The sequence below is a fragment of the Ixodes scapularis genome, unplaced genomic scaffold, assembly GCF_016920785.2.
Source record: "Ixodes scapularis isolate PalLabHiFi unplaced genomic scaffold, ASM1692078v2 PGA_scaffold0__279_contigs__length_252992795, whole genome shotgun sequence".
Lineage (NCBI taxonomy): Eukaryota > Metazoa > Arthropoda > Arachnida > Ixodida > Ixodidae > Ixodes > Ixodes scapularis.
In genome coordinates this window covers 88,261,555-88,273,202 of record NW_024609835.1, presented here as the reverse complement: position 1 = coordinate 88,273,202, position 11,648 = coordinate 88,261,555, and the positions used below count along the sequence as shown (strand labels likewise).

Here is an 11,648-nt window from a genome sequence, read left to right as displayed (position 1 = left end):
GCCGAATTCAGAAACCTCACTCAAACTACCCTTAAACTGAAGGGCCCCTCCACTTCCTCGAGGAAGGCGCGAGGGCCGCTGCTGGCCAATCGCGACTGCGGATCCGTCCTCGCGATTGGCCAGCGCCGGCCCTCGCGCCTTCCTCGAGGAACTGGAGGGGCCCTTCAGTTTGAGTGTAGTTTGAGTGAGGTTTCTGAATTCGGCGGTTAGCTTGTAAACGTGATATGATAAATGACCATCTATATTGGGCCCGGTGGCAGTTTTCAAAACGACTCTAAAAGAATCCAACAGGCGAGTAAAGCGATAGAGTCCCACAGTGCCAAACATTTGAAATAAAATGACACATCACGCATCACTTCTCACTGGCCACGTCGATTTAATATAGTCCTTAATTTTTATTATCTCTTTGGTGTGTTTACAAAAAGAAATGGTTAAAATTCGTAGATTTCATAATAATCCACAGATGATTAATCTTGAGATAGGACGTTCCGCCGATTCACTAAAGTGTGCAATAAATACCGTGTATTTATATACATGCTTTGCACATGACGTTATACATACCACCGTACCAACCGCCATTGCTCCATACCATGATCCTGCGCCCGTGCCTTCTCCATCATACATTCCGTACTATCTAATCTGTTCTTCACCAAACGCCTTGCCAAGAAGAACAGAGATAATGCTGCCAAATGTATGGTGCAGAAGGTACGGGCACAGAAGCATGGTACGGACAATGGCGGCTGATATTACGTCACTGTAAGCCACGTCTAGACCTTTTTTACAAAGGTGCCGCCATCTTAAAATATCGTCACTTCCTCAGGCTAGTGGTTGTCCTGCACTGGCTAAAGTCGGCGAACAAAGCGATCATGATTGGCAGGCAGAAAATACAAATAGGCAGCACTAAAAAATAATAATGATGCCGATCGTTGCGACGGCCTCGCCATCAGTCGCACTTGTTGAATGATTACAACTAAGCTCGAGGCTAAAGAAAACGCTTTAAGGTACAATGGACGATAGTGTCTCTTACATTAGAAAGGGGAATTTCATAAAACGTAGAACGGCCTCAAAGCCTGGCGTAAATCATGAAATTAGCAGTGATGTCCTCCTCGGCTGGGGCTAGGTTCTTTGTTCGCGAATGAAGAACATTTCGATAATATAAGTACCATTAAAGACCTTTCATGGCACTTTTTGCTACCCCTGTAAGTGTATATCATCTCATGTTATTTTTGATCCTTCGAACGCTCAAAAGTGTTGTAGTGGCGCATTTCCAGCGACGCCGCATCGGACAGGAAAGAAGGTGAACAAACAAGATGGTGGAATGGTCTTGGCCGCGCCATCAGCTCCGTCTCTCGGTGCGACAGGGTGTTTGTTCTTTGAGGGTCGGAGTACAAATCGGCCGACATAGTTGCAAGCAAAAAAAAAAAAAAAAACATGTTTCCAAACAATTGATATTATCTCAATGTGACAAGGTTGCCGGAAACATGTTTCCCTCGTGTTGACGCTCAAAGTAGTCCAACTGGTTCCTCAAAGGGACAGCGCCAGGCACAACGAATTCATTCACAACATAAACAATGAACGAAATGAACGCGAAGTCTAGTGTAAAACTTAGTCTCACCTTACCATGGACTAACTGCGAAGGCTGTGCAAGCGCGAGCCGGTAGTCTTGACTGCCTTGACTGGAGCACTCGCTGCAGGAGTGCTCGTGCAGCCGCCGAGGCTTCATCCAAAGCAAATAGCTCGCGCTTTTAGCATACGCGGCTAACAATAGTCTATGCTAAGGTTAGACGAAGGGAAGGTTAAAGCCTCTTGATTAAGGCGTTTTAAACGACTACCGCCAAACATTGTAGTGGAAAGGCGCAAGACGCTCAACACGAGCGGGTGCTCCGCCGCCATTCGCTTCCAAGGGTCACTCATTTCAGTACTGCGCCGACATTTTCTTCTAAAGGCCGCTTGAGACACGGGCTTCGTGCACTGGCGCATTTGATGCAAGACAAACGCAAACACATCGAGGCGCTTTATACTTTGTTTCAGCTTAAAGGGGTCATGAAACGATCTTCCTACTTCTTCCTCCTAAGCTTTAATCCTCAACTCAAATGCGAATTATGAAATCACGTGGTCGTGACATTCCTTCGGCACCGGTGTAATGACTCCTAGCTCCCACCGTGCTTTTTATGCACACCATAGAACTTGTCATTCTCCAGTGACAATAAGTTCCGTCAGGGCACTCATTGGCCACGAACGCGAATCCAAATATTCGTCGACGGATTGATTGTTGACGCGCGCATACGTCTGAGTGACGCAGTTCTCGTGTCCAATGCCTGAGCTGGGCTCTGCTGACGTCCGTTTAGCGCCGGTGACGCGCTTTTGGAACGGCGGATGTATCATAATGAAAAGGCGGAGAGCTTTTGAAGGCAAGAAGGTACAAAATAGTCCGCTATATTTTTAAATGTTCGCACCGAAAAGCTGGCTTTTGACTTTCTAGCCTCTTTCTTTGGGCCAACTAAACGATATGCGATTAGTGCAGTCCCAATTTAAAATCATTCATCCCAACCCAAAATTTGTTTCATGGCCCCTTTAAGTCCAAACACAGCCGATGCTACAAGCTCGAGCATGTGGCCCTGAGCAGTGCTTGCACTGCACGAGTGCGCGTGCTCGGCAGGGGCGCTGGCTAGGGCGCTGAAAGCCCGGAGCTCTCGCTTGTAGCATCGGCTGCGTCTGGACTTGAGCTGAAACGAAGTATAGTAAAGGTTGACGCTATAACGTTATTCTGTGCTGAACAGTGTTTGTTTTTTTCGCCAAGTGTTTCTCGGGAACACGGTGAAGAAACAGATTTAGGTGATGCCAATGGCCGCCGCTCTTCCCGCGGGGAGCGAGCGAACAGATCGTGTTCTCTGCTAGCCTCGACCCAGGAGGTTAGTTCCGCGCCTCCTCGGTGGGCGCTGCGGTATGAGGTCCCGCCTCGTCGGCCACGGTGTCGGCGGCGTAGCGTGCTCGCCTTTTTCGCGGCGTGTTGGTGTGGAGGTGGTGTGCGGCCAGTGACTGGCCTCGTGTTTTGCTTTGGTGCTGTGTTGATCACAGGTGTCACAATCGTGTACGAGGGAGAGCCTTAACCCGAAGAAGAAGGAAGAGAACACAAATTTAGAAACTCTGGCGACTTGGTGACAGCGTGGCAGCGGTGAGGTACAACAAGAAGCGATGATTGAGTGAATGGCGGGAGCACCGCTGGGAGAAACAATTGGAGCGGTCAGTTTGCGAAGGACCCGATACTTGGGCGCCATTTATCCCAGTGCGAGTGAAACGCGCTCGGTGCGCCGAACATAATGTGGCCGCCGCGTCGGCAGAGAGTCATCACCTAAATGTATTCTTTCTACCGTGCCCGGGAATATTGTAGTTACGCATGCTAAAAGCGCGAGCTATTTCCTTTAGATATTGGCGACGTGCGCGACCGAAAGCGTCGCTGTGGTCGGCCTTCCACGATTGGTCGAATGCCGACTATGACGTCGGAAAGGGGATTTATATCATTGACAAAATAAGAGGAATGAAAGAACTTTAATTTTGACGGTGTTGGCAGTGTTGCTTTGAGAGCGCAATGATTTGAAGATTCCACCATGCTAATTATAAACACCGTCGAACTTGTTGTTTGTAAGGTAATGACGTCACAAGGGGAAGCCATAGGAGGGCGTCACCAAAACATCTCGCCGCTAATAGCCTCGTTGGCTGCTTGAGCGCTCGTGCAGCGAGCACTACACTCAAGGCAGTCAAGGCTACCCACTCGGGCTTGCGCAGCCTTTGCAGTTAGTCCATTCTGCAGAACCTATACTCCGTTTCATACTTAGCGTGCAACTCGGACAAAGCTACAGGCGCGAGCGTGGGGCTTCACCTCGTTGACCATTTCCACGTGTTCTCGCGCAAACAAAACCATAGATGAAGCCACGCGCTCGCGCCAGTAGCTTTGACAGCGTTGCACGCTAAGTAGGAAACAGAGTATAGGAATCCTGGGTTCAATCCCAACACCTGCCCATTTCGATCTGGATGGGCATCGTACCGGCGTGCGGTCGTGCATCAATACTGCATGGTGCTCGTTAAAGACCCCAGGATAGCGGTTGTACTGCAGTGGCTAAATTTCTCATCAACAGTTGGGAGACAAGTCGCTCGTTGAGGCAAACTAGGTTCTGAGCTGTATAAACATACACACACCCCAATTAGTCCATGCTAAAATGAGACGAAGTAGAAAGGCTCAAAGCTAGCACGTGCTACCTCATGCTGCGTGAAGGCCGTCAACAAATTTCAAATGGGGGTGACTTTATTCACTTTGAGAAAAAAATCGTGGCTGATTTGGAATCTAGTTTTAGTATACCCGAATGCATATTTTCCTTTCATCCCCAACTTCTATGGTCATCAACACCTCGGCGCATGCATTAAAATAATAATTTCATCTGAACAACAAACATCCCAATGTTCCCCAGAAATATTGTAGATGACAGTCATAAGACACCAATGAGCAGTATTTAAACTTTTGGACGCGTATTTTTTTTATTGCACGACTCTCAATTTCTGATTTTCTTGACAAAATATCGCGATGTTATCAGGACTGTAATTGCGTGAATATAATAGATCGCAAATCAATTAAAATTTTGAAATTTCCTTCCAAACATTTTTTTTTTATTCCGCGGAATGTCCCAGAAAGTTGGCAATATCTAAAAAGAAAAAGAATGTCGCGACTTAAGAAAAAAATGATGAGGAAGGGCGCCTTCAAAACCATGCCAGAGAGAAAACAACAGAAATAGCAACGAAATTGTTTATTTACTCTGTAGAATAGAATATATGAAAGCATCGCCTATTCACATCAGTCGTGATATGATGATGAACTCGTCAACGGAGCTGCACCGCTGAAGCTGGTTCTGCCAGGACTGTAGCTCGTCGAATACGGCCTTTTCGGCAGAGGCTCTAGTTTCAGGCACCTCGGACCGAAGCTTGAGCATCACGCAGTCTAAAACAGCGATGAGCCACTTCACGTTCGTGCTGAACATTGGCGATCTGGTGCTGCGCAAGGTCATATGACAGTGGAACATTATTATTACAGGATGTGTTCACATGCTAGTTTTCCGTGAAAACCTCTAACACCCAACCACCACGCTCGGCTGTAACACTGGCTCGTTACGCAATAAAGTAATCACACAGGATCGTTTCCTGCTGTTTTCTTATGTTACGTACAGACTTGGAAAGTAATCCTCCACTTTTAGGGGCGAAGCTCCTTAGGGGCTAGCCATGTCCGCATGTCCGTCGGCCGTCGGGTCACGAGCACGTGAGCACGTGCTCCCGTGCTCGTGTCGGGCAAAAAGAAAAAGCAAGAAAAAACAACCGCATCTCCACGTGGTGAATGATGTTGATTGGGGCGAAGCTCTGGTGGTGCTTGTCGCAGCATGCCCAGCCTTTCGTTCGTTTTCATCCATGTCAGAAAGAGAATGTGTGGAATGGAACGTGGTTACATACGCATTTGAGCATTTGACCGCAGCGTGACATGGATGAAAACGAACGAAAGGCTCGGCATGGGCGGCTTAGCGTCTACGCAGACATGCACCACCAGAACTTCGCCCCAATCAATATCATTCGCCACGTGGAGATGCGGTTTTTTTTTTCACGTAATTTTTTAATTGCCACGTTACTTTTTTTCGGAAGCAATTTCTAACGTAATGTCATTACAAAATATTCGTAACGGATTACTTTAATTACTCTTTACTTTTTAAAAATATCAGCATAATACAGTAACTGAAGCATAAGAGCAGAACATTCACAGCATGAAGAGACAAACAACAACAAAATAGAAACATCAGAAAAGAAAAAAAATTGCCGAAAAGAACACATTAACTTTTGTGTGACCGGTCACTACAACCACTAGAAAAACGGGCAATGTACAAATATACGAAAGACGACAACGCCGAGTAGGCTCTCCATCGCTTTCCATTGTTTTTTGTTTTGTTTTTCTTTGGGGCAAGTTTATTTCTTTGTGTTTATTTCTTTTTGTCTTTTACACCATTTCACCCTTTCCAACTTCTTCAACGTCTTCCGCCATCTGCACAGACATCAAACGCCGGTCCGTACCCCCTCGATTCGCGGGTTCATAAAGTCACAACTCGCGTAAAGGGGTATTCACACGAGGGAGAAATCCCGGGGATTTCTCCCCGGCACGCGCGCATCACGAGATGAAAACGCGAGGCTTTTGCACATCGCAAAGCCTGACGTTTTCGTCGTAGGATGCGCGTGCCGGGGAGAAATCCCCGGGATTCCTCCCTCGTGTGAATACCCCTTTACAGACGATGCAGCCTCGAGCGAGGGGGTCGAATTCTCTTTGTTTTTGATGCGCGCTACTTTATTCTAGCACGCTCTTGACGCACGGCTGAAAAGCGCCCGGCGCGAGGCTAAGAGCATCGTCTTTGAGGGTAAGGACGATAGTTATTTTAGTTTACTTGTCTATGGTATGGTGGTCGAGTCCACTCCTCACTCTACAGTCAACTGTCAACATAAAAGGGAAAGGGGGGGTTAGGCCATCTAAGAAGTGCTGAGAGAGAGAGAGAGAGAGAACGCGTTAAAGTGGTGTGATCCTCTATTGTTTTGTGAGACCGATGGCCACCGCTTCTCTCGCGCTCTATGTTCTCGCCTCCCCTGGCCTCCATGAATCTTGGTATGAAAGTGAGAAGCGATGAACGGTCAATAACCCGTAAATGCCACTTTTTCTTTGACTGGTTGAGTTTTCCGTCATGGAATGTCCGGCGTCTCCATGGCCATCTCTTGATGAGATGCTCAAAATTCAGGGCATTAAAGGGCAGCTCCGCCGTCAATTTGAGCGTTTTTATCGAAACATATTTTCGGAAAGGGTACTAAAAATTTAGCCTATAGCAGCGGTTAAATCATTAAAAAACTCTTTACATAATTTATAATCGTTAAAATACGCTGAAACCGAAACCGAAACTAACTTGCCACTCGACTGGTCCGCCATTTTGATGTGACGTCACATATGGTATAAACACTCGCACGTGTGCAGTTTGAGCCTGGCCAGCCTGGCAGCAGGTCACTGTTTTGCGTTCGTGCCGCCGATGAAAATGGACTCATCAAACTCGTCTGAATCGAGCAACGATGAGGATATGCGGCTAGATTTTGAGGACGATGACGATAACCCGTTTTCATACGATCCGCCGGCATCGCCTCCGAGGGAAGCGCCAGCGGCGGCTGCATTCGTGATCCGCCGCCATGTGGAACCAGATGCCGCTTCCGAAGCGGAATGGTAAGGCAGTTTTTGTTGCTGGCACGCCAAGAAAAACTGATCGACGTTATGCCTTTTAATAGGAGGCACTTTTTGTTATATCTTGTTGTCTGACAATAGATGGAGGAGGAGGAATAAACGTCTTTATTTGCCTGCAGAGCTAGGTCAAGCCTAGCCGGTGCGGCCCACACCATCCGACGCCCCAGCGCAGGGGGCCCGAGGTCGGACCTGCCTGCGCAGTAGACGCCGGGCCTACTGGACGACCGCTACCTGGAGGTCCAGGCTACTACGGTTTTAGTAGACCGTGTTTTCAAGCGACGCCTTGGAAGTGGCGACGTTTTCGCGCCGCCACTTCCAAGCGTGCTCTAGCGCGCGCCCGGAGGGGTCGCGGGCCTCTGATAACTATCTGCTAAAACTCCCTATGGACAGAAGGCACGAGCGCGGGGACGGAAGATCGTTAGGGCCTCGTAACCTCAATTTCCATTCTCGCGCTGTAAAAGCGTCGTTTGAGACATCATTCGCGCAGGTAGCTTCGGCTTCGTGAACGTGCATTTCATCAGCGCGCTCGCGTGTGCTGTATAAACCGATAAAATAAGCAAAAACCAGACAGTACTAGCACCAACAAGCTCCAAAGCAAGCACCCTGACCAACATGTGACGTCACGGTAACGTCAGTGCCATCATGGCAGCCTCCGTGTGCCGCTCTTCCTCAGTGTTGCCAGTAGGGCGGCAGCAAGTGATTTGGGTGTGGACGTGTAAATTTCAAAATTCATTTTCTTCTAAAAAAATTAATATTTTTCTGAGATATTTCGTACACATGCTCAGGAAGGGAATCCAAATGCACGGTGAAAATTTTATAGTAATCGGTGACTATAAAAATTACGGCGAAGATGCCCTTTAAGGAGAGTTTCGGCGCATACTTTGCTTGCCAAAAAAATACACATTGTCATCAGCAAGAAGAACGAACTCTAATCTACGGAAACACATCAAGGTAAGCTGGGACACCTGCATTCTGCACTAGCTATACATTGTAACGTTATAACCAAGTTTTTCTTTTCTTGTGAATAACAGGCGAAATACCCGAGTCAAAAGAGGAGCTTTCGTAGATCGCTTCTTTAGCTCCGAATGTCGTAGCGGAGGTAGACGCTGCTACTGAGCATGCGCACCGCTAGCTTTGTCTGCATATGTCCAGGGATCATTTCCGGAGTCTGTAAGCTAGCGCGATGGCGGGTGTGGTTGCAGCTTTCGGTGCCTTGTCAGCTTACATGGTGAACGCAGTGCACCTACGCTCTCTCTCTCTCTCTCAAATACAATATTTTTATTTTTAAAAGGACTACCAGAATACGGCAGTATGAGAAATGAAAAGTAGTGTTGCAGAACATTTTGGAAAAATATCAGAATTGTTTCTATTGTTTTCTGGATTAGTGTACGAAAAAAAAGTAACGTGAAATTAATTTTCAACGTAACGAGTAAAGTAATCCGCTACCTTTCAACGAAAGTAATTTGTAACGGTAATCCATTACATTTGAGGCTCTGTAATTTGTAATTGTAATCCTTTACATTCTTCAAGTAACGAGCACAAGTCTGGTTACGTATAATATAGCTGAACATCAGTGACTTTCGACCTAAGCCGACGTAAGCTTTCGTAACATAACGCAACGTAAGGGTACGGTGCTATGTGGAGCAACCTTAAGTAAATCTGATTGACACCTGTCTTAAAGGGGTGGTGCAACGATATTCAATTGGAATGTTTTTCACTTTGCACGAGCTTATTGGCACTAGTGGGACTCAAGGATACTCGCACGCAACGCCACTAGGCAAAAAACTCCTTTGTTGCGGTGCAATTTCAAGGACAAAAGCGAGCATTTTCATTCAATCTCTCCTTCACAAAAGCTTGATGACGTGGCTGGGCGGTAGCGGTACCGCCCAGTGACGAAATTTGAATGCGGCTCATAGATTGGACCCGAGCACTGCGTAGGCACTCGATTTTGGCTGGTGATAACCGATTGCTCAAGAAGCATTCGGGTAGTGGCCCGTGTCCGATCACTGCAATGAAGACAACAGCCGAACCATAACAATATCTGGAACTCAACGCGTGTCCTGTGCCATGCCAATCCCAGCGCGTGGCTATGATCAACATTGGCGGTATAAAATTGGCTCCAGATCACGTGACCTCTCGTTCTGGCTGCGATGTGAGGGGGTGAACGCTGCTCGTTCCTATTTAAGTTTTTCTGCGGCTTCTGGTTGCGATTGGTGAAAAACGAACCGGTGTTTCACAGGCCGTCAACGCCAGGGATCCGTTCTAAGCGGTATTTCCGCAAAGTACAAAATTGTTGCATCGCCCCTTTAAGCAATTCTTGATGCTACAAAATAATTTGTCTTACCATAAATATAGACAATAATACAGGGTGTCAGCAAAAAAAAAAAAAATACACGGTTTTTATTACCGCAAAAATAAACTAGGCATCGCCGAACGCCCATCCTCTGCCCGAAGGTAGCGCTAGAGGTCACAACCAGATGCCAAAGTGTCAGCCCGATCTGATACCTCATTCAAAAGTTATAAGTTATTTTCTGAAAATTTCAGTGGGAAAATGGAGCCCATTTTTGCCCGCTTTCGGTTTCTGGTGCCCATAGAGCCCCATGTATTCGAAAACTCCGTCGGCCACCATTTTCCCATTGAAATTTTCAGAAAATCACATAACTTTTGATTAAGGTATCGGATAGGGCTGAAACTTTGGCAGCTGGTTGTTACCACTAGCGCTACGTTTGGGCGGAGAATGAACGTTCCGCGATGCCTAGTTTATTTTTGCGGTAATAAAAACCGTGTCTTTTGTGTGTTTTTTTTTTCTTTTGTGACACCCTGTAGTTTACGGTACATCGGTGGTTGTTTTTCTTTTGTTTTTGCTTTAGGGTCAAGGCAGATAAATGCTTGCTAGGGTAACGTGCCAGCCTTTATTTGCGTCGCTTTTGTATGTTGGGTCTGAAGCGCAGTGCCGATTCGAAACTTACGTATATTGTGATGGTAGTCTCTCATCGAAGAGTGAGTCGTCGACTGTAGTCACGTCATTCTCTGCCGGATGAAAACGCGAAGAACAGCACTGTAGGGTGTGGAAGTTTCTTTTGCATGCATCAGCCCGTAGTCAAAAGGTGGTTGCGTAGAAGAAAAGTACAAAGAAAAAGTGACAGTTTCTAAGCGCAGTCTCAAGGCTCACTTTTTGGAGTAAGCGCCGACCTGTTTGAGCGCACCCTACGTCTTCCTTCTACTTCTCACTTCCTTTAGTAGAATTATTGTCACCAAAGGACATGTGCGGAATCTCTGAGAAGTTCATGCTTCACATCTCCCTTTCCACGAGTGTCGGCAGAGAAAACGTATTGCATCACACCAAACAGTCACAAAGTGAAAAGGGCAAAGCCAGGACCCCACAGTGGCCCTGCTGACCGCTGCGTTTTTATGATTTATTAAAATGCGCCTATTAGTGATTCATCGCTGTCGTGATTTGTGGGGAACCATGAGAGGCGTAGCCCTTACCGCTCATTCACACTGGAAGCGGATCCGCGTTCGTAAAGCGGTTGCGAACGCGGTTGTATAGAGATCAAGTGCAATTGCACGCGCACTCGATGACATCAAGTGCGCGTGCAATAGACCGATCTCACTGAGCGTTTGGCGCATGCGTGACGCCGTCATAACTTTAGTTTACAGTAGGCAGACGGCCGTGCATGCGATGGGTCGTGCCTTCTCGTGCTCTACACGCGCATAGCCTTAGCGAGGTTGTCGCACGTGGAAAAAGAATAAAGTTCCCTCGATGCATAGCGGCAGCGGTGGCGTAGTCAAACTGGCTGGTGAGATCAGTCTATTGTATTGTATCTTTATACAACCGCGTTCGCAACCACTTTGCGGACGCGGGTCCGCTTAGTGCCCAAGTTTGCCCTAGCGACATGCATTAGTGTCGGCCGAAGCGAGTATGCAAGCGAGCTGGTTAGGTAAAGTAAAACACTATAGGGTGGGGGGAGGGGCAGAATTCGTGTCTGTACTGTCGATCTCCATGCTCAACGATTACAGTGCATGCTTCAGGGTTAGAATGGGGTTGGCAGTGAAGTACACCTGTTTTCCAGTAATCAGTGTTTTGTTTGAAACTATTTATACTCCTAGAGAGGACAATATTTTACGTTGTACAAGGCAACAGTGTTCGTTCATCAATAAAAACGACATTTTTTTGTTTAAGTGAAAAATATTTTTAGATAGATTTTTTGGGGCAAGAGGTTACCTCCATCCGCCTTTCAGACCTTCCTGATAGGAGACATCATGCTCTCCGCGAACCAACCGTACAAAGCACTAACAAACACATCCGTCACAATTATAAAGGAAGAAAAAAAACTCAGTTGCGGTT

At 47.0% G+C, this 11,648-nt stretch overlaps 1 long non-coding RNA gene across 1 annotated transcript; it reads right to left on the bottom strand.

Moving 5' to 3' along the window:
• Positions 1–4,784: 4,784 nt before the first annotated feature.
• LOC121835086 lies at positions 4,785–10,330 on the bottom strand. Its single transcript, XR_006077467.1, has 2 exons — positions 10,270–10,330; positions 4,785–5,043 (listed from the first exon to the last, which is right to left on the bottom strand). It is a non-coding gene; the product is annotated as an uncharacterized LOC121835086 (long non-coding RNA).
• Positions 10,331–11,648: the final 1,318 nt, after the last annotated feature.